Source organism: Sturnira hondurensis, unplaced genomic scaffold, assembly GCF_014824575.4.
Source record: "Sturnira hondurensis isolate 20B ecotype Veracruz unplaced genomic scaffold, ASM1482457v3 Scaffold0015596, whole genome shotgun sequence".
Classification (NCBI taxonomy): Eukaryota; Metazoa; Chordata; class Mammalia; order Chiroptera; family Phyllostomidae; genus Sturnira; species Sturnira hondurensis.
In genome coordinates this window covers 5,247,151-5,268,199 of record NW_028088227.1, presented here as the reverse complement: position 1 = coordinate 5,268,199, position 21,049 = coordinate 5,247,151, and the positions used below count along the sequence as shown (strand labels likewise).

The window sequence follows — 21,049 nt, the reverse complement described above, 5'->3', positions numbered from 1 at the left end:
ACTTGCCTTTAGCTCACCTCCTTCTTTCCCACAGATTAAGAATAGGTGACTACATGACCTCAAGAGCCCGTTTCAATTTTTGGAAACTAATGCAAAATACAGTAACAGTTGTTATTTATAAAATGCCTACTATGTACCAGGCACAATGATAAGCACTTTGCATATATTATCTTACAATAAGATGGATAACATTATCTCCATTTCAAGGAAAAAAGAAATTATACTTAGCTTAAAAACACTTATCAATTTGCCTAAAGTCAGCTTTAGCTCTAGGATTTGAATCTATGGCTGCTGGACTTAAAGTCTGTGATCTTATGAACCTTGACGTTCCAAGCCAAGGGTCTACTGAAAAAACATCTACAACACAATATAGTGATGATGATAATAACAGTGATTATAGCGAATCCTGACATAATACTTATTTACTGCCACATACTGTTCTAAGTACTGCATTTACTCACTTAACCCTTAAGAAACATTCAGTGAGCTAGGTACTATTCCCACTTCATAGATAAGAAAACTGAGTCAAATAAAGATTAATTTGTCAAAGGCTAAAATAACTAGGTAACAGAATGAGGATTTTAATCTAAAAAAATCTAACTACAGATTTTGGGATTTAACCAATTCTCAGATAACGTGCATGGTTACCTGTCAAGCAAAAGAAAACAAAAAACATAGTGACAAATATAGGGTTATTCCAACAATAATATGGTTAAAACACCGATGGCAAAAGTCCATGTCTTCAGTTACATTGTGGCAGTGTTGTGAAACTGATCTTTAAAATAAAATTTGGACACTAAAAGCATGCCCTCATGTACCGTAATGTTAAAGAACTAGGACAATATTTAAACAAAAAATTATGAGGGGTCAATGAGGAAGGATACAGAAAGGGATGCGAGCCCACGCCTCTCACTATGAAATCAGACACGAAGCACTAGCATATCGAGATTCCCAGATGTCTGACCAGCGCTACTGTGGCTCCCACGTGATCAACCCTGACTCCTTTTTTTCCTGATTTAGGGACAACTTCAGAAACTTATTTAACCTTTAAGTAGCCAACTGTCCAAAGGTAAGCAAAAACATGGCTTGTTTTAAATGGTAAAGTTTAGCATTGCGATGCCTCCTCCAGACACCATTTCTTCATTAGGACCGTTGATACATCGAAAGGGCTGCTGAGTGAACATAACAAGGGTACGTGTTGTTTTTTCTTTTTTTAAAAATATATTTTATTGATTATACCATTACAGTTGTTCTATTCCCCCCTTCATTCCCCTCCACCCACACACTCCCTCCCCCACCCTTCTCCCCCCTTAGTTTATAACCACGTGTCTCAACTTCTTTAGATTCTATATTTCCCCCACTATTCTCACCCTCCGCCTATCTATTTTCTACCTACCATCTATGCTATTTTCTGTGCCTTCTCCCCCCTTCTCCTCCTCCCACCCCCCTGTTTCTAACCCTCCATGTGTTCTTCATTTCTATGGTTCCACTCCTGATCTAGCTGTCCTCTTGGTTTGCTTTTGTTTTAGGTGTGGTTGTTAATACCTGTGTGTTTGCTGTCCTTTCACTGTTGATATTTTTCATCATCTCTTTCTTATATAAGTCCCTTTAGCATTTCATATAATAAGGGCTTGTTGATGATGAACTCCTTGAACTTGACCTTATCTGAGAAGCACTTTATCTGTCCTTCCATTCTAAATGAAAGTTTTGCTGGATAAAGCAATCTTGGCTGTAGGTCTTTGGATTTCATGACTTGGAATACTTCTTTCCAGCCCCTTCTTGCCTGTAAGGTCTCTTTTGAGAAATCCGCTGACAGTCTGATGGGTACTCCTTTGTAGGTGACTGTCCCCTTATCCCTTGCTGCTTCTAGGATTCTCTCCTTCATTTTGGTCTTGGCTAATGTAATTATGATGTGCCTTGGTGTGTTCCTTCTTGGGTCCAACTTCTTTGGCACTCTCTGAGCTTCCTGGATTTCCTGGAAGTCTATTTCCTTTGCCAGACTGGGGAAGTTCTCCTTTATTATTTGTTCAAATACATTTTCCACTCGTGGCTGTTTCCTTCCCCCTTCTGGTACCCCTATAATCCGGATGTTGGAACGTTTAAAGATGTCCTGGAGGTTCCTAAGCCTCTCCTCATTTTTTTGAATTCTCATTTCTTCATTCCTTTCTGGTGGGATGTTTTGTTCTTCCTTCTGGTCCATTCCATTGATTTGAGTCCCAGTTTCCTTTCCATCGCTATTGGTTTCCTGTGCATCTCCCTTCATTTCAATTAGTTTAGCCTTCATATGTTCCTCCAATTTGTGACTGTACTCTACCAATTCTGTGAGCATCCTGATAAATAGTGTTTTAAATTGGGCTTCTGAGAGCCTGGCAATCTGTTGGTCACTTAGAGTTATTGGCTCTGGGACTTTGAGTTCTTCTTGCACCATCCTTTGGGCTGTTCGTGCCTGTTAAGTAGCAGGAACGGAGCCCTAGGTTTTCACCAGAGCAGGGCAACTCAGTCGCTGGGTTGTGATGTCGTATGTGGGGGCGGGGTCAAAGAGGGACAATGGCTTCCCTCTGGCGCCCGCCTCCTCGACCCCCACCAGCACCGCAGCCACCACCATCACCAGGGCTACGTGCCCCGCTCCGCTGCACCTGAGTGTGCCACCGCTGTCAGCCCTCCACCACTGGGTTCGCCCCCTGGGGCCTGCATGGTCCGTCTCACTGCGTGCGAATGTGCGACCTTGGTCAGTCTGCCCCGCACCCCAACTAGGTCTGGGCTGCCTGCGCTCCTAGGTCTGTCCTTCCCGACCCTGCTCCACTGCTGGCTTTGCCTCTCTTACCGTCCCCATTGAACGGTTTGTAGCTGTCGGACTTCCGTATAATTCAGTTTTCTGGCCTCTGGGTGTGTGTTAGTTCTCCAAAGCTTTTGTTGTATCCAAACTTGGTTGTGGGAGAAGGCACAGTGTTTCCACCTTTGCCTCCATCTTGGCGGAAGTCACTGTTTTTTCTAGAAACTCACCAAAAACAACATCAACAACCTCATAGACAGACAAAAGTATGGTGATTACCAGATGAAAATGAGAGTGGGGAGAGGTAGCAGAGGATAAAGGGGGGATAAACGGTGACGGAAGGAGGCATGACATGGTGGTAAACACAATGCAATACACAGATGATGTATTATAGAATTGTATGCCTTAAATCTATACAGTTTTTTAAAGATTTTATTTATTTTTAGAGAGAGGAGAAGGGAAGGAGATAGAGTGGGATAGAAACATCAATGTGTGGTTGCTTCTCACGTGATCCCCCAGTGAGGACCTGGCCTGCCACCTAGGCATGTGTCCTAGACTGGAACCTATATAATTGTATTAATCAGTGTAACCCAAATAAATTCAATTAAGTTAAAAGACCTGAAACTTTTGGGGAAATGAATAAATAAAAGCATAGCTGATAGTAGAATAAGAAATCAATAATCATCTATAAGGATTAATCTGCTTTGAACATATTATACACATGTATGCCCAATAATTACAAATCAAAAGAAGCAACAGAAAATAACTAACACTTCATCACATGACAGATTTAATCCTTTGAATTCTCACCTTCTTAAAAAGTACTCATTTGGCATTTCCCACTGTTAATTTAATATTATCTATTAACTGCCTTCATTTAGAACTTGTAACTCCTCTGAGTCTTAGGCTTATTAACCTTTACACATGGCAACTAAAATTAAAAGTGAAAATGTTAATAATATTAATGCTCTTCTAGCAAAATATTAAGTAATAAATTATCCATGGGACAAGCTCTTAAAATAATTGTCTTTGTCTCTGAAAGCATACCAGCGAAGAATCTGGGCTAGGATTTCTTGAGCTTAAGTTCCAGGTCAGACATATCTTTTTCCTTATGCTACTTTGGACAAATTACTTAACCTTCCAAAAATCATCATTAAAATGAGTAAAATCACAAGCCATGTCAAAAATCTAGTGAAAAAAAATTAAATGAGGGGATGTTAGAGACTGAATAGCAAAAAACATTATTTCCAAGACACATTTAAATGCATGTAAAACACAGCAAATATCCTTATTAATGGACAACACCTGAGCAAAAGAAAAAAACTTGCAGTCATGAAATCAAATGGTAAATTGATTCTGGAGCACTGACAATCTTAGTTATCTTCAATCTCCATAGTTAAGAGGCTGGTTTGAATGGCCACACCTGGGAAAAGAAGAGTGTCTTGACCCTCACAGGGAGTGGGACTCTACTGTTGTCTACACAAAACAAAATTTGGTTTCTTCAAGTGTTGTATCAGTGAAAACAACAGCTAGGAAAGAATGTGTCCCTTGGCAAACAGAAATGGAAAACACAAACAAACAAACAAACAAAACTTGCTATAGCAGTTTTTAAAAATCAGGTGGTTTCATTTATAATGAATAATGATATTGTATAACCAGAGTGTTATCCTCATGTACTCATAGGAAACTCATTTATACTATCAGAATATACTGGGAAATTAGATCAGCGAAATTATTTTAAATGTAGTTTCAGAATGATGGTGTGTGGGGGTCCCTGTCTGAAGTGAAATCAAAGGGGTTTTTTTTTTGGAAGGAAGCATAGGACTCTCTCAAATAAGACTTCATAAAAAATGAGTATACATTTCAAATATAGAACACTACAGATGTGCTGAGTGGCAGAATAATGATCTTAAAGGACTTAGTAATTAAATTAAAGAAATGAATAATTAAAGAACTTCAGATAATGGAACTATAATATATAAAATATACAATAAATATTTTAAAGTATTTATAGAAAATAAAAAACTGGAAACATGAATTAAGAAAATGATACTCTGAGCCAATTAATTTTTCTTTAAATAACAAAAATTAAATATCAAAGGAAAGACTAAATAATAGATTACATACAACTAATAAGAAAACCAGTGAAGTGGAAAACAGCTGAAATTACCAAAACAAAACACAATCAAAGACCATATAATCAAATAAATTACACATAGGTAAAATACATGCATAGATAAGTTTTCTAATATAAGTGTAATCAGAGTTGAAAAGAAGAGGGCAAAGAGAATGAAAAAGCCAGTTCTTGTGAGGTCATGGCTGAGAACATTTGAGATTTCAATAAATGCACGAATCCTCTGATTCAGGAAGCCCAAGATACACCATCCAAGATAAATAAAGGAAAGTCCGTATCTGATCACTTCAGAGTAAAACTGAAGACAATGAAAGTCAAACAGAAGATCTTAGTGTAGCTAGAACGAAAGAACAACTAGAACAAATTATATAGACAGCAGCCTTCTCAATGGTAAAATGAAAGCATAATATCTCCAACATGTTAAAAAACAGGCAAACTATAAATATACACGTAGCTAAAATATTTAACTAAGAGCAAAATGAAGAGTTTCAAAAAATATGAGACAGCTCTACTAAAAAAAACATGAAAATGTATTCACCATGAAGAAAGATTCAGAAGAGAATGAATTTAAAAGATTAATGAAATAATATGCATAAATAACTTGGCCCAGTTTGTGGCTAGCCCATAGTAAACAATACAATATGGTACCAAGTAATAATACCAACGGTGGTGGTGACACAGCAGAAGCTGCAGTCACGTGTAATAGTATATTTTCTAGAAAGTTGTCTAATGATGGTCTCATGACTTACAGTCTGACTTTCACATTATACCTAATATCAGCAGTGGGAATCTATCCTGCCAACACACACGTGAGTTCAACATCTAAACTTGTCTTCGTCTGAAATTTAGATTCTAAATGGAATTCATGTCAAAATACTACCAATCTGATCTCATTAGTATTTTAAAAAATTACACAGTCCCCACAATTTCCAAAGCCATTATCCTAACCAAAACTCTTCGCATAATACCCAAAACTTTATAAGAGCACCCAGCCAGTCCCCAGTTTCTATGCTTATACTCTTTCTGTTCATCCAATGCTCAGCAGCAAAAATTGCCACTAGTCATATCATGAAAAGCCTATCATAATCATTAATCAGAGTACATTCTTACATTAAATCAAGAACTCTAATAAATAGTTTTTTAAGATTCTACCAATTATCCTCCCCCTTATCCAACATTCAGACATAGCCTCTTAGTGCTTTGGTATATACTACACTTTGGCCTGGAAAACCTTTTAGCTTTTACTAAAGCACGACACTCTACTTCCTGCCTTCACTCTCCTGCTCTGCTTCTCTCTACCCATCACCTGCCTGCAGTCTTTTTTTCATGGTCAGTATAAGCTCCACTTGTCTAACTACTTTGCATTCCCTTGGCTGTAGAAGCTAGGTTACATAATTTTGGCTATTTCAAAGCATACTCTGTCTTTTAAATCCTCAATTAAATATTAAACTAAGCTTAATAAGTGCAATTTTTTAAATGACTGCATTTTATTCATTTCTAATTTTTAAAGAATATTAGTCTAATAAATATAGCATAACCCTATTAAATGAAATCTTATTTTTTCACTATTTTGGATAACAAGGAAAGGACCAATCAATAGAGGGGACTTGATCAAGTAATATTATAATATGTATTTAAAATTGGCCCTAATCACAAACATCTTAGAATGAATCCTGCATAACATTATTCTTTTTCCTTTAAGCTTGGCAATTTTCTGAAAATAAAATCAGCTTCCTTTGGAAATTACAAAGGTCTGAACAATAAAGCATAAATCTTTTGGAAGAGCTTGGTTATTTCCCCATAGACTAAACCTGTATTTTCAAACATTGATTTTTTAAAAACAGCTTTTCCTACTTTCTAATCATAAATCATGAAGGGAGACTATACTGGGGGCTGGGGAGTAAGAAGATAATGAATGGGCTAAGAAAGAAAAATGTTGATCCCTGACATCCTTCCCACATACATCTAAAAAAAGAAAATCACAAAACACATCTTCCCAACTACACCCCTCTGCCATCATGCTCAGCACTGGTGAATGGTGCGTTATGGGTTGAACCGTGCCCCCCTCCCAAAAGATACACTAAAGTTCTAACCTCCAGTCTCTATGATCGTGGTCTTATTTGCAAAGAGAGACTCTGTATAAATGTAATCAAGTTAGGATGAGGTCATATTGAATTAGAGTGTGCCCTGATCCAATACCACTTCTCTTCTTAATGAGAAGAGGAGAGATCAGATAACAGACACTCAAGGGGACAACACCAAATAGGGACAGTGGCAGAGACCAAACTGCCACTGCAAGCCAAGGGACACCAAAGACTGCCAGCAAACCACCAGAAGGTAGGAAGGGGTGAGGAAGGATTATCCCCTCCAGATTTCAGAGGGACCATGGTCTTGCCAACACCTTGATGTTGGGTGTCTAGCCTCCAGAATTGTGAGAGAATACATTTCTGTTATTTGAAGCGATCCAGTTTGTGGTAACTCACCTTATTACGGAAGCACTAGGAAATTGATAGTAAAGGAGATAGGTGTAATCCCTTCATGAGAAATATTGAATTTTAAAAACTATTTTTAATATATCCTGCAATCTCAGCTTTGGTTTTTAGACCAGCCTCCAAGATGGCCCACAAGAGTTTGGGCAGAAGCCATTCAAATTCACTCTCACAGTAAAATGTAGTCATCCAGGCTTCCAGAATCTCAAGTTTCTCTCATGACCGCGGACCCAAAAGTAGGCAGGGTTGCAATGTAACCAATTTAAGGAGTGAAAAGCAGCCTCCCTGAGTGCAGAGGAAAAGAGACATACTGTCAAGAGGATCTGATGCTCCAAAGATTAAATCCAACGGGCTCTGAATGGCTGTCACATTGTGACTGATAGGAGTTGTCTGTGAAAAGCCTTCCCCTCCATGCAGGGCTGGGAAGTGAGCCAGAGTGGCAGGAAGCAGAAGAAACAAGAAACAGGAAAACTGAAGACTTATCATCGCTGCAATTAGAAATGATATTAGGAATGATGCTGGGGCAGTGAGTGAGCAGCGGAGTCAACGTGGGGAATCGAAGTTGGAGGCAGCTCCGTAGCACGGAACACTCAGGCATGTATCTTTCGGTCTCACTTCCAACAGCCTCACTCTCCCTGAGACATGCAGAAGGCGTGGGTCAGCTTGGCAGCATGCACTGGCAAATACACAAGGTCATACTGCCTGAAAGCTAGTAAAATAGGCTCCCACAGGAGCAAGGCAAGCTAAGGGGATATGAACCATGCAGTAGCTCACTGTACTCAGTAACTATGGTAGTCACTCCAAAGAAGACTTAAAAATGACTGAAAGGTTTGGTCATTTCCCTGCCTTTCTTAGCAGATTGATTCTATCCACAAACTTCACTGCTACTCCAAATATAAAATTGTACTGGTAATATGATTGAAAGATGAAAAACAGATCCACCGATGAATTCAGTAATACTTGTAAACACAGTGTGCTAGAGCCCTCAAAGAGCAACTGCTGACCTTATTTCCTGACTCTGGCCCCCCAAGGCATAGTCAGTCGCCAAGTTAGCGACATGCATCAAAACAAACAAACAAACACAGAAAGATGGAATTTTTACTTTTGTTTTTGTCCAAAATTCCAACAAATGTCAAAGAGTAAAAAGTTCTTTATAAACAGATCATGGCCTGGTGTAATATTTGTAACTTATCTTTAAAATTCCAAAAATAATACCAGTGGTATTTGTTGAATTATACTCATACTAAGTACCCATTATATGCCAGGTACTATGCTAGCCAATAATGATAATGCCAACAATGCTTAATGTACATCTATCTCCAAAATCCCTAAGGCCTAATAAATAGTTATTTGTAATCAAAGTTTTCCTTAAGGCTACTGGGAAAACTGAAATGACAAATAATAATGAAAAAAACGTTAAGTCAAGGCAGATGATTATACATGTGACCAAGTGATGATTTTATAAAGATAAGAAATAGAACTTAGAAAGAAGGGTTTCTTCAGTGTGTCAGTCATTGTCTAGAAAATACACACTATGTATTCTACTTGCTGCATACCTATATGAAGAAATAAAAAAGGACAATAATCTAAAATCTAATTCATGTCAGTTATTATCCCAGGAAAACAAATTCCAAGGAAACAACCAGCACTATATCTGATTAGGTACTCATCAGAAATGCAACCAAGATCCAAGTACAACAAGAGGGTTCATGTTTATGATGAGGTCCCTGAGGCAGTAAAAAAATGTTTACAGAAAAAACATTATAAAGTTTTATCATTGTAGTCATTTAAAATGAAACAAAAGAAACCTAAACTGTAAATTCCTAAGAATAAAACTAACTTAAAGGATAAAAACTTTAAGGAGGAAATTATGAAAGTATTGAAATACATAAAACAAAACATGAGGGGGCATTTGGAACTGCGAGAAGTTAGTGTGTTTGCTGGTTGCCATAACAATGAGCAGCAGAGACTGCCCGTTGAGGGCCTCTAACTTTTAGAAGGCAAACAGGGCTTCAACTGCCTGGTGAAAACTCATGAGTCCTAAGCTGAAGCTTACTGCAGAGCAGATACAGGATATCCGGCTAGCTTTTGACTTCTTCAATACTGATGCAATTGACTATCGATGTGAAGGAACTTCAGGTGGTAAAGACAGCACTGGTCTTCCAACCCAAGAAAGAAGAGATTAAGAAAATGATAAATGAAATCATCGATACAAAAAGGACAGGGAAAATGAATGTCAATGACTTTTTGACTGAAATGACATAGAAAATGTCTGGGAAAGACACCAAAGAAAAAAATCTTGAAAGCTTTCAAACTCTTTGATGGTGGTGAAACTGGGGCAATATCGTTCAACAGTCTAAAACGCAAGCCTAGGAGATGGGCCAGAGCATCACTGATGAAGAGCTGCAGGAAATGGTTGATGAAGCTGAAGGAGATGGAGACGGAGAAGTTAATGAGCAACAGTTCCTACATATCATGGAAAAGATCAGCTTCTTCTTTTCTAGTGCAAGCACACATAACTAGATTTACTGCCTGCCACTGTGTGAAACCTGGTTTTTGAGAACCTGAACTTTTTCCCTACCGACTTTCCTGTATAACTTTAGTAACCACCTCAAACCAGTTTTACACTTTGCAAGCGTTCTTTGAAAGTAAAGCTCTTTGGGGGGTGACCTGCTTCTTACTTTAACTCCCCAAAGCAGAACCAGAGCACATTGGCGTGAAGGGCCTGAAAGCTCCCACCCCCCTGCCGTTCTGCCTTGTAGTGCTTCTCTCATCACGCGTTCCCACATTTGTGCCACCACAGCCATGGACATCTCTTGGATGGTTCTAATTTTCACTGACATGTGAGTGCATGCTCTTTTAAAGAAATCCAGTGAACTTTCACACTTGCATTTGGATGCGTTTTGTTATTTGTTTGGTCTTTAAAATAAAATCTTTCTTCTTTGAAAAAAACATAATATGATGGAGAAATATATCCAGATAATAATTTTGACTCAACACTTAAATATGGAAATTCTTTGCAAATTGATCTATAAATTTAATGCAACCATAATCAAAATCCCAACAAAGTTCTGTTATAGAGAAATTAATAAGACGATACAAAAAATCAGATTGAGGAACAAAGAGCCAATAAAGCATAACCAAGACGATTCTGAAGAACATCAAAAAAGAAGGAGGTCTTGCCCTGTCAGATATCAATGTTCACTAATGAACTACAGTAATTAAGTCAAAGTGGTGTGTACGCAGAGATTGACCAGTAGGATAGAATGAAATATCTTACAATTGTGACATACAAATGTGACAAATAGGAGAGAAATGAACTGTTCCACTGGTACTAAATACTGGCTACAAATAGCAACAATAATAAAAGTAGATCAAATAAAAATCAAAGAGTAAAAAATATAAAAGGAAAACTTTTAAAGATTTAGAAAAATATTTAGAAATATGTATTTATGATATTGGGATAGGAAATAATTTCTTAAACAGGAATCAAAACACTCAACAAACAAAAGATAAATAAAATAAAGTCAATTATAATTTTAAAGATCTTTATATAAGAAACAGACATGAACAAGTCAAAAATACTAGTACCTGACCAGGAGTACATATTTGCAAAAAATACATAAAATGCAAAATTTGAATATTCAAAACATTAGTATATTATTTTAGATGAAGAAGCACAAACAACCCAATGGAAAAGTAATCAAAGAAAATGAAAGACAGCAGGCCCAAATGGCTGATAAATACATGAAAAGCCTCACAAAAGAAGTAGAATTTAAATAAACAGTAAGACACTATTTTGTACCAATTTGGTTAGAGGAAAAAAATACTAAACACTCCAATGAAATTTAGCAAGGATGTTGAAAAGAGGAAATTCTATAAGCTCCTGGGAGGACTATAAATTGTTACAACTACATTAGAGATTATTTTCACACTCTTTAGTAAAAGTGAATATTAGATGCCCCAGGACTCAGCAATTCTACTTCTAGTCAGCTTATAAGAGGGGGGAAAAGATCTAAGAACCAATCAGTCAGTTATTGTCCCAGGAAAGCATGTTCCTCAACAGCTCTTAGAACTTACACCTATTTACTGGCTGTGTTATTTAACAATTATAGTTCCAGACATATTCCCACAAGACAATCTTGTACTTGTTCTAAGAAGCACAGAAAGATTCGTTTACTGCAGTTCTGTGTATTATCAGCTGACACTGGAAATGCCCCAAATGCCCAACAATAGTAAAATAGTAAATCTGCACCTCCAATGGAATAATTTAATGAAGTACAGAAAATAAACTATGTTCCTTTAGTTAGGTGAGAAAAATGTAATTTGGTAAATAATAGTTCCAGGATAATACTACTAATGTAAACATTAAAGAAAAAAATTAAAGAAATTTCAAGTAATAATATGTATTATTCATGAGTGGATACCCAGATTCATGGCAAGACTGCTCTACAGCAGGGGTTGAGAAAGAGATCTCTTCCACGAGCATGTGTATTGTTTCACGGGTTCGTAACCGGCACTGAGGATGATACAGCACACATGAATGTGAGCACACTGGCTTTTCTGGGTGACATGCAAAGAAGAGCAACAAGTCAATACTTAGAAAATGGAAAGATTTTCCCCACCAGCCCTCAGGGATAGTTTCAATCCCCTTTTCGTCTGAAGACTGTATTGTCAGGGAGCGGTAACGATTACTGGATGAGTCCTTAACTGACAATTTTCACTAAAATTCACTGTCAGAAAAAAGGAGAACAGTGTCAAGATCATTGCTTTTGATCGGGCAAAGAGTCTGATGACTGTATGCATTCCTGTGTAGTTAAGGGAAAGTAAAGCGAAAAGGTACTGTGCTCCTCGCCACAGTTCCCAGAGGGACCACAGGGCAGGAGCGGAAGACAGACCAGGGGGCAGTGACATTGGAAGACAGACTCTTTCTGCTCACTATTTGGCCTAGGGTCCATGTATCTTTTTAATGTAACTCTATTTTCAGTCACAGCATTAAGAACTCTTTTGACATCCACGGAATTGGGTTCCACATACCAAACTCTTGAGTTAATTCTCAAAATCTGATTCCACAAGAGAGTCCACTTCTTGTTTGTGTTTGGTGAGCTTCCAAATTTATACATACATTAAAATGTTTACAAATTCACCTTTCATAAGGTCATAATGATGGCTAACATTTAAATTAGTATCATTTTCCTGAGACCAAAACAAGCAAAAAGGGATCACTATAATCAGAGGCAACAGAAGACAGAGTAAGATTTAAAACTTACAAGAATAGTATAAACACAATGGTTGATGGAGAAATGGCCGGATAGACTATGGGCACTGGTACACCTGTTACTGGCATTGTTGAAGAACCACCTGGAGGGCCTTCTGCAGGCATGTAAGAAGCCTTCAACAAATGCTTATTCTGTTTAATATTCATTGAACTCAGGAGCGCATGTGCTGTAACTGAATGCTGAAATGAAATCACGGACAGGCCCTCTTTGCTCAGTCTCTCCCAGGGTCTCTTCCAGCAAAGCAAAGTGGGATATGACCAATGCCTGAACTATCTATATAAGGATAATGGCCAGAAACTGCACACCAGAAAACTGCCAAGTTCATGAAAGGAAAGGAAAGACAAAACCCAATGTCCATGCAAATCAAGCGATATTTATGAGAGAAAGCATATTTGTAATTTGGCTGCCACAAAATAAGCTCCTTAGCTAAAGTTAAGGGAAAAGCATAGTCACAAATTGCTCATGTGACAAATCTCCCATGCAGTGCAGAGCGCAGGGTTAGTAAATGCTTCATAAAAATGAGGGAGGCCTGAATCCAAGTCAGAACATTGACCGCAGGGGAGTAATCAAGTATTGTTTCAGATAATAGCTATGGAACACTTTCAAGTTCCTCTAGGTAGTGTGGGAGTGTTTCCTTTCACACTCTGTTGAACATCGAATGTGGCCATAGGCAAAGCAGGCCATCCATTTCAGAACTGTGCCAAGAGTGATGAATGAGGTTGAATTTGGGGTGCATCACAAAACTAGCAAGCACAGGACCCAGCTGAGAAGCCCGATTGGGAAATGACGACAGGCACTTTACTATAGAGCTGAAACCTAAGAAAATGCCAAGTGCTTTTAGAAATTAGTGAACTCTACATATGCCTTAGAAGATCATTGGAGAGAACAGAAAATGACAAAAATCAAAAAGAAAACCAAATCAAACAAAATGCAGAAATTGTGAATCATACACATGAAATTACTGGGATATTTGTAATAAATTAGAGATCACAATAAGTAACAGATGACAAGAAATACTGGAATGCAATCTTTTATTTTTTAATTGAAGGGTAGAAGACTAAAATTGCACTAGTAATATTTTTTTAATTTTTTCAAACATGTGTACTCTTAGCGAATAAACACTGAGAACAAAAGGATCCAATGAGTACAGTGATAGGAGGAATTAGAAATGAGGCATGAGGAAAGAGCCCAATTACCAATTTCCTGGCATCAACCTTTATAAAGAAAAAGCTGGAATGCTACTGAAATGAGTTATCATATGTCCACTATGATTTTAGGGTTGAATTGTATTAAGACAAAAATGTAGAACAAATTTCATGGTTCTTAAACTATGTAAAGCAACACAGACAGAAAAATGATTTGTTTATCCAAAAAAAAGAAAAAGGTTTAAAAACCAATTCTGGACTGTTAACATTAAGGAGCAGAATGATAAAAGGCCTCAAAATATTATAACTATGATTACTCTAAAGGGGGCTTAAGAAGAAAAATGAAAAAAAATTCAGAAGTAACTATGATATTCTTCAAGGAGAAAAAAACAAACAATTTCCTTATTTTTCTTATTCCTAAATTTATTTAGTACTTTTAAATCTAAGTATTAGACCCAACATTTAATAGATCTTATAAAGATCTACTTTACTTGAGAAACTTATAATTCATTTATAAGAAGAAACCAGATATTTTTTTTTCTGAAAATGATTAAGCACAGCATAGTAATTTAGCCTGCTAGGTTTATATTGACCAAAGAGACAGAGTGATTTATGTTTTACAAAATTATGTGTTTAAAAGAGAAAAAGAGGGGTGGGGATAAGGAGTGGCAATATGTCACCTTTGTAATTAAAAGCACTCAAACACAAACCACTTACCATAGTGCCTTTTTCAATTATCTTGAAATAATAATTTCATAACATGCACATTCTACATTATAGTAAGCTTGGTATTCTTGCAGAACAGAATAATAAAATAACGCCTTTGGAGACTCACAGGGTAACTTTCTGGGAAGTGTCAGAACAGGATAATAGGAATGGGCATCAGGTCAAACCTGGGCAGGTGGAATTTAATCTGTGGCCTCCATAAACACCAGGGCCATCCTTTTTACAGCCAGCATTTGTCATTTTGAACAGAAGCCTGGAGCTCTTGTTTTCTGCTTCCTGCTTCTAGACCAGCTTGTCAGGCACCTCAAGGGAGAAGCCATAATGCTTTCATTATCTTCTTGGGGTGGATCACGAGGTCAAGTGCAGGTGAACATTAAATAAATGCTCTAGGATGATGAGAGCCAAGATTATGCCTGGACAGTGGTGTGAAGTAGAAAAAAGTTTCCCTTGGGAGTCCCAGGATTCTTGTTTGGGTTTTGATTTTTGTAATTTTTATTTCTTTGTTTCTTGTCCCCACCACTTCCCGTTTTAGGCATCCACTGGCCCACAACCCGTTACCACCTACCTACTCACTCCCCACTCCCCTGCATAGCCGATGCTGCTGGCACTGACCCGTATTCCCCAGAACCTCCTTGTGCACCACCTTCCAAGTGAGTGGCAGGACTCTGCCCGGGGCTTTCTCTGGACTTCAGAGTAGAAGTGGCAGAGAGATAATTCACCTCTACATGCACTACCAGCCCATAACCAATGACAGACGAGAGTTGATATTTCTTGCACGAATATTCCGTTTCCTTGAGATGTTTCAGTAGGATTACTCTGAGACGAGTTTTACACTGTGTTTCAGAGGCTCTGTGATACAGCAGAAGCTGTTGCTGGCTGTCTGCCCATGTCTGTCTCTGTCTTCAGTTCCCTGTCAATGTTTTCTGGGATCATCTCCAAAATTAATTACTTGTACTGGAATCCTTCCTCAAAGTCAGCTTCTGGGGCAACAAAACAGACATACTCCAATTAATCTAGTATCATTAAATAATGGAATAAGGTCACATATACCTCAGTATATATTTAGACTAGCATGTTTTGCCTGAATATTTTGAGCATGTTGTATCTTCAGACATTGATGTAAGGGAACACAAACTGCAATTTTTAAAAAGACATGACTAAGCAGGTGAATAGGAGGCATTTTACAGGTGTATTATTTACATAAGGAATAAGCAGTTTCCTACTGTTTCTCCCTGCAGAGCCATCTCTGATCACCAAAAGATTCAACTACTTGAAATAAGTATAGCATGTTCTTTTGAAGTGGTCAGACTTCAACAGGCTGGTCTTCATCCTCAAGCAGAAGCTGGCCTCTCTCAAAGAACTCGTGGGGTGGGGGGGGGGGGGAGGGTCCTCAGCGTTTCACTGAAGCACATCAGTAAGTCCAGCAAGTAAAGAGGCAACTGGGGTTGAAGCTTTTTGATGGTTTCAGTCATTCTACACAACGTTTTCAGTTTGGGCAATCTAGACAATGACCCCAGTTCAGACCAGCGGTTTCTGAATCTTAAGTGTGTCTCAGAACCACCTGGAAGGCTTTTGAAACACAGGATTTCCGATTCGTTAGACCTGCTGTGGGAAAGAGAATCTGCATTTCTAACAAGTTTTCAGGTGATGCAGATGCTGTTTGTTGAGACACTGCACATTGAAAACCACAACTGTAGTCAGTTTTTATATTCTCGTTTTAAATATTGTGTCTTTAAAGGCAGCAGACTCTTCTGCACTACCCTCAGTAAACACAGCCAAGAGCAGACACCTTTTCTGCTAGGATTTTCTCCCTTTTGATTTACTGGCTGCCTGAAAGGCAATGTGTTACTTCACACGTGATCCTTAGCATAGTGTTTCCGTATTCTTTCTTGCCAGCTAAAGTCACCTTCTCCTTTAAGCCATCACTCTATACAGTAAAAGTAAATTCTCCACAATCAGTCACCAACAAAGGTAATTTTCTGCCAGGCAGCAAATATGACAAATATGACCCCTGCACTAAGTTGTATTTGCATTTTCTGTAGGCACTAGTTTATAAATAAGCATAAATAAAATGCCGTAGTAATCATAATGGTTATATCTCAAAAATGTTGCATCTTAGAATTAGTTGGCAAAGACAGCATTCAACAGTATGTTGAAAAGTGTTGTCTTTTCTATAGAAATAAGATACCCAAATAAAGGACCTTTGGCTTATTTTAATATAACAACTCGAAGGGAAAAATTGTCAAATGTCCAAGATCTTTAACAAAAAAGTCAACTGATACAAAAGGTTATTACCTTCTCGTAGCTTCCTTTTAACCTCATGTAAGTCACTGCTTATACTCTAGTGTAATATAATGTATATAACACAGTATGACTAAAAGGCAATTACACAGGAAGAGATCAATGGAGAAAATATGCACAAAAGGCATTTTCTTAAGATCCAGAATTTAATAATGTTTTAGGTGGATCAGATAAAAGTTATAAAAATAGCCCTAACCAGCGTGGCTCAGTGGGTTGGGCATCACCTGCATAGCAAAAGGTCACCAGTTAGAGTCCTGGTCAGGTCACATGCCTGGGTTGCAGGTTCAGTCCCCAGTGGAGGTACGTAGAAGAGACAACCAATCAATGTTTCTCTCTCGAATTGATATCTGTCTCCCTTTCTTTCTCCCACCCTTCACCTCTCTCTAAAAATAAATAAATAAACATATACAAAATTATAAAAATACATGCTTTACTTGGTTTTCAGAAAATAATGTACTAATACCAATCTGTTTCGATAGAACCTAATTATAAATACCCTACATAGGGTTGCTGGTACTCACACTCATTCCAAACCCTTTTTTGCTCTTATTCCTTTGCTTGTATAATTTATTGTTTCTCTGATTGAAGCATAAGACTAAAAATAATCATGACGAGGCTATAGAAAAATATATATTTCTTTCAAGAGCAGGAACAGAGTTACTTTATCTATTTAAAAAAAAAAACATGTATGTGTGTGTCCGTTGTGAAGCCTAGTTCTTATCCCAGCTGTCTCTTCAATATTGATACCACCTAGCACACACTTGGCCATCCACCAGGCTTTCCGCTCTTGTAGGAAAGCTTTGTCAGTTATATTGAGTATCAAGGAAATGGTTCCCCACTCTCCTAGGCCTGCTTACATCCTGGACAACGCCTTGTTGGTTTTCCATCACTAAGCCAATAAAAGCTTTGCCCAACTTTCAGCTCCATTCAACAAAATGTCCCCACTGATTATTTGCCTTTAAAAAAATACAATCTAATTGTTTTGTGGGTGATTTTGTTTAAACTATTTTTAAGCTACTAGAACAGTATGAACTTCAGTCTTCCATGCTCAAGAAACTATAAATTACCTTGAGAAATGTCATGTGGCTTTTGCCATAAGCTCGGATGTCTTTAATAGAGTGAACAGAAACTCTAAAGCCAATGTAATGACTTCTTATTGTCTTCCTGAGTCTGGACATGATCTGATTATTTCCTCTCATTGAATTATGCCACTTCTTAATCCCAACTGAAAGCTTGTCCCAGTAAGTCTCTATTCTCTTTCCTTGAGGCTTGTGTTTGGAGGTGACCCCACACAAACTCAGAAGGGAGGCGGTACACAGAGCACTCACTGAACAGAATGGAGAAGGCTGAAGGCATGGAAGATGCTGACATTTCTCTAATAAATCTCTCCTATAAGCACATGTGCACACACACACACACATTTTCCTCATTCTGAGCTTTATTCCTTGGTGGGTCCCCAAAACGCCTGTATAGAGATGATAGTGGCCACAGGTGCTCCAGGAGGCCTTGAGCACTTAGTCTGGATGAGGCCGAACCGCCATTGTCTTAGATCCATGTAAATGCCTGTACTCTAATTACCTGGACCGTGGAACTGCAGGGGAAGCTAAGTCATAACGAAAGATGAACACCCTCTAGTCTATTTGTACCTGACAATGTGCAGACATTTGTCTCTGATCCAACATAGTCTATTTCTTCTAACATTTGGATAATCTCATCTGAACATTTATAAAATTCTTCAATGGGCATAAATGTCACTTAGCTTTCAACACTCTTTCTCAAAATAAGACTTATGAAAAAAATGTACCATGTAACTGGTCACCTATAGAACCTGAAGGGCTCAACTAGTTACCATGTATATTTTTCTTTTTACTTTGTATTATGTAATACAGATGTTCAGGGTGATACATGGGTTAGCATTTCTAACATCTAATTATTTTTATTTGCTATCATACATGTTACATTGCATCAAGGATATGTTTAATAATAACTTACTTGACAACACCCAAAAAACAAAGGCTAAGAGAGGGAAGAGCATTTATAGTTCTTCCATCTCAGCATCATATAGTAATATCACATAATATACAGCCAAGCAATATTATATAATAATATCTTGATATTTATAGCATTACATTATGTAAAGCAATCACTTGCTCATACAGAGTAGTAGGAAATAGATATTTATGTCTTTCTCTAAATGTTGATGATACCTAGGGCATGCTATATCAACAATCTATACTTTATCTATGAATTTCAAATTTACATTATTTATACCATTATTTCTGGATCAGAGAGTCATCTTAACCCTAACTCTGCAATGAATTTTCCATCCCATCCTCTTTCCTACTGCTCAGACTTAATCCACACCCTGTCTCCCTCCTTTGAGTAATGGCAGTGGTATCTCAGATGCTTGAGCCAGAAAATCAAGAGTCAACTTTCATTTTTCTTTTTCTGCTCATCTTCCACACTCCATAGAATCCAGACTCTCCTTAATCATGACCCCCACCATTTTGGACCTCCTAACCTCTCACCTAGAATATTTTTAAAATCCTAACTGGTACCTCACTATTCCCCCTTCCATTCAATTCCAACACGACAGACAGAATAATCTTCTAGGCTGTTAAAGCATCATTGCCTGCAAGTCCTGTAACAGCTTCCATTGGAACTTATACATTGCTGAATCCCCACCATGCTGAATGCATGATTTGGCTGCTGCTATCTCCTTCCACCTCACTTTGCTTCTCTGTATCTTGTTCTTCCCCTCTGATTTCAGCCACAATGACCCCATTTCACTTACTATAGCTCCACAAGGGCTTTTCCTCCTCAAGACTCTTACTGCACAGACTGCTTTTTCTGCCTCAGAAGCAACTCTTGTCCCTGTTCTCATAATCAGCTCTCTTTTAGTCCTGAAGTAACATGAAAGCACACCTCAGACTTGCTATCCTTGGCCATCCTCTCTGAAGTAATTCTCTCCTGTTATTCACAACCTTAGCATCTCACTCATTTCATTTACCTTCGATGTCCCCTTACTTTTTGTTTACTTGTTCAAAATCTGTCTCTCCTTACCTGGTCTCAAGCTCTTGGAGGGCTTGGAGGGTAGGAGCTATTTCTATTAGGTTCATGGACATCATCTGTTGCCAGATGTTAAGCATATAATAGGTATATAATAAAGAATGTAATATATTAATGACTATGATAATACTGGTAATCATAATAATATCAATATATTAGCATTCAGTAAGATGTAGACACTGCTTTGTATGCATTAACTCACTTAAAAACATAAGTACGACTACCACCCTTTTCTGCAGCACAGAGGTGAAGTAACTGGCCTAGTCACAGAGTTGGCGAGCAGTAGAGCTGGGACTCCAACCTTTGTCCGCTGGCTCCACCACCAAAGCTCGTCATCACTCCGCTAGGCTACCTGCTGAAATTCAAGGAATCTGAGGGCAATAAAACCATGTATTCCACAAAAATAGAAAAACAAAACACAAGGATTCACAAAGGCCAAGGAATTTGAAGGCAAAATACACATAATACATTTTTTTTTGCTGATTTAGACAGTTCATCTGAGTCGTGAAACATCTCAGCACACCATGCTGATTATTGGGCAGAGTACTAGCAACAGACAGTAGGATATGAGTCCTATCTCACTTGACCCTGTGGAATAGTTTATATTTTTAAAACCTTTTGTATAAGATCATTCAGACAGATGTTCACTTTTACATAAATTTCCAAGATAATGTCAGCTGTTTGACTAAGTTAGGCTAGATTTTTTTAGAAAAGGTGGGTATTAACAATACTGGGTTGCTTGCAGACTTAATAAGCATTGGGACAGTGGGCCTATTCCTCAAGAGGTAATCAGGAGACACAAGACATGGTGTGCACTGTTCTCAAACTCATGTCTCATCCTAAGGTTGGTTGTGAGGCTCGAAAGTCACCAACCCCAAAGCAGCCCATAGAAACACTCATTTATTGGTTCACTCAGCTATTATAAGTTATTTCCAGCCATAGTGACCCATGCTTGAGGCATGATAACTGTAAAATAAATTGGAAAAAAAGAAGGAGGAAGGTGTTTGGCCTCTGGATAATTCAGAGAAACCATATCTGGCAACAAGTTGTGAAAATAACATTTATCAGCATCAAAGCTGGACTCCAGGGCAATCTGAGATAGAGACAATTATTTGGGCTCTCACGTGTTCCAA

General features: G+C 38.0%; 1 protein-coding gene and 1 pseudogene across 1 annotated transcript in view; one reads left to right on the top strand and one right to left on the bottom strand.

The window, feature by feature from the left end:
• The window catches only part of LOC119000346 (catenin alpha-2-like), an 895,408-nt gene that overhangs the window by 564,056 nt on the left and 310,303 nt on the right, over positions 1-21,049 (bottom strand). The gene's annotated exons all lie outside the window — the stretch shown is intronic.
• On the top strand, positions 9,352-9,919 carry LOC119000291 (centrin-2-like; annotated as a pseudogene).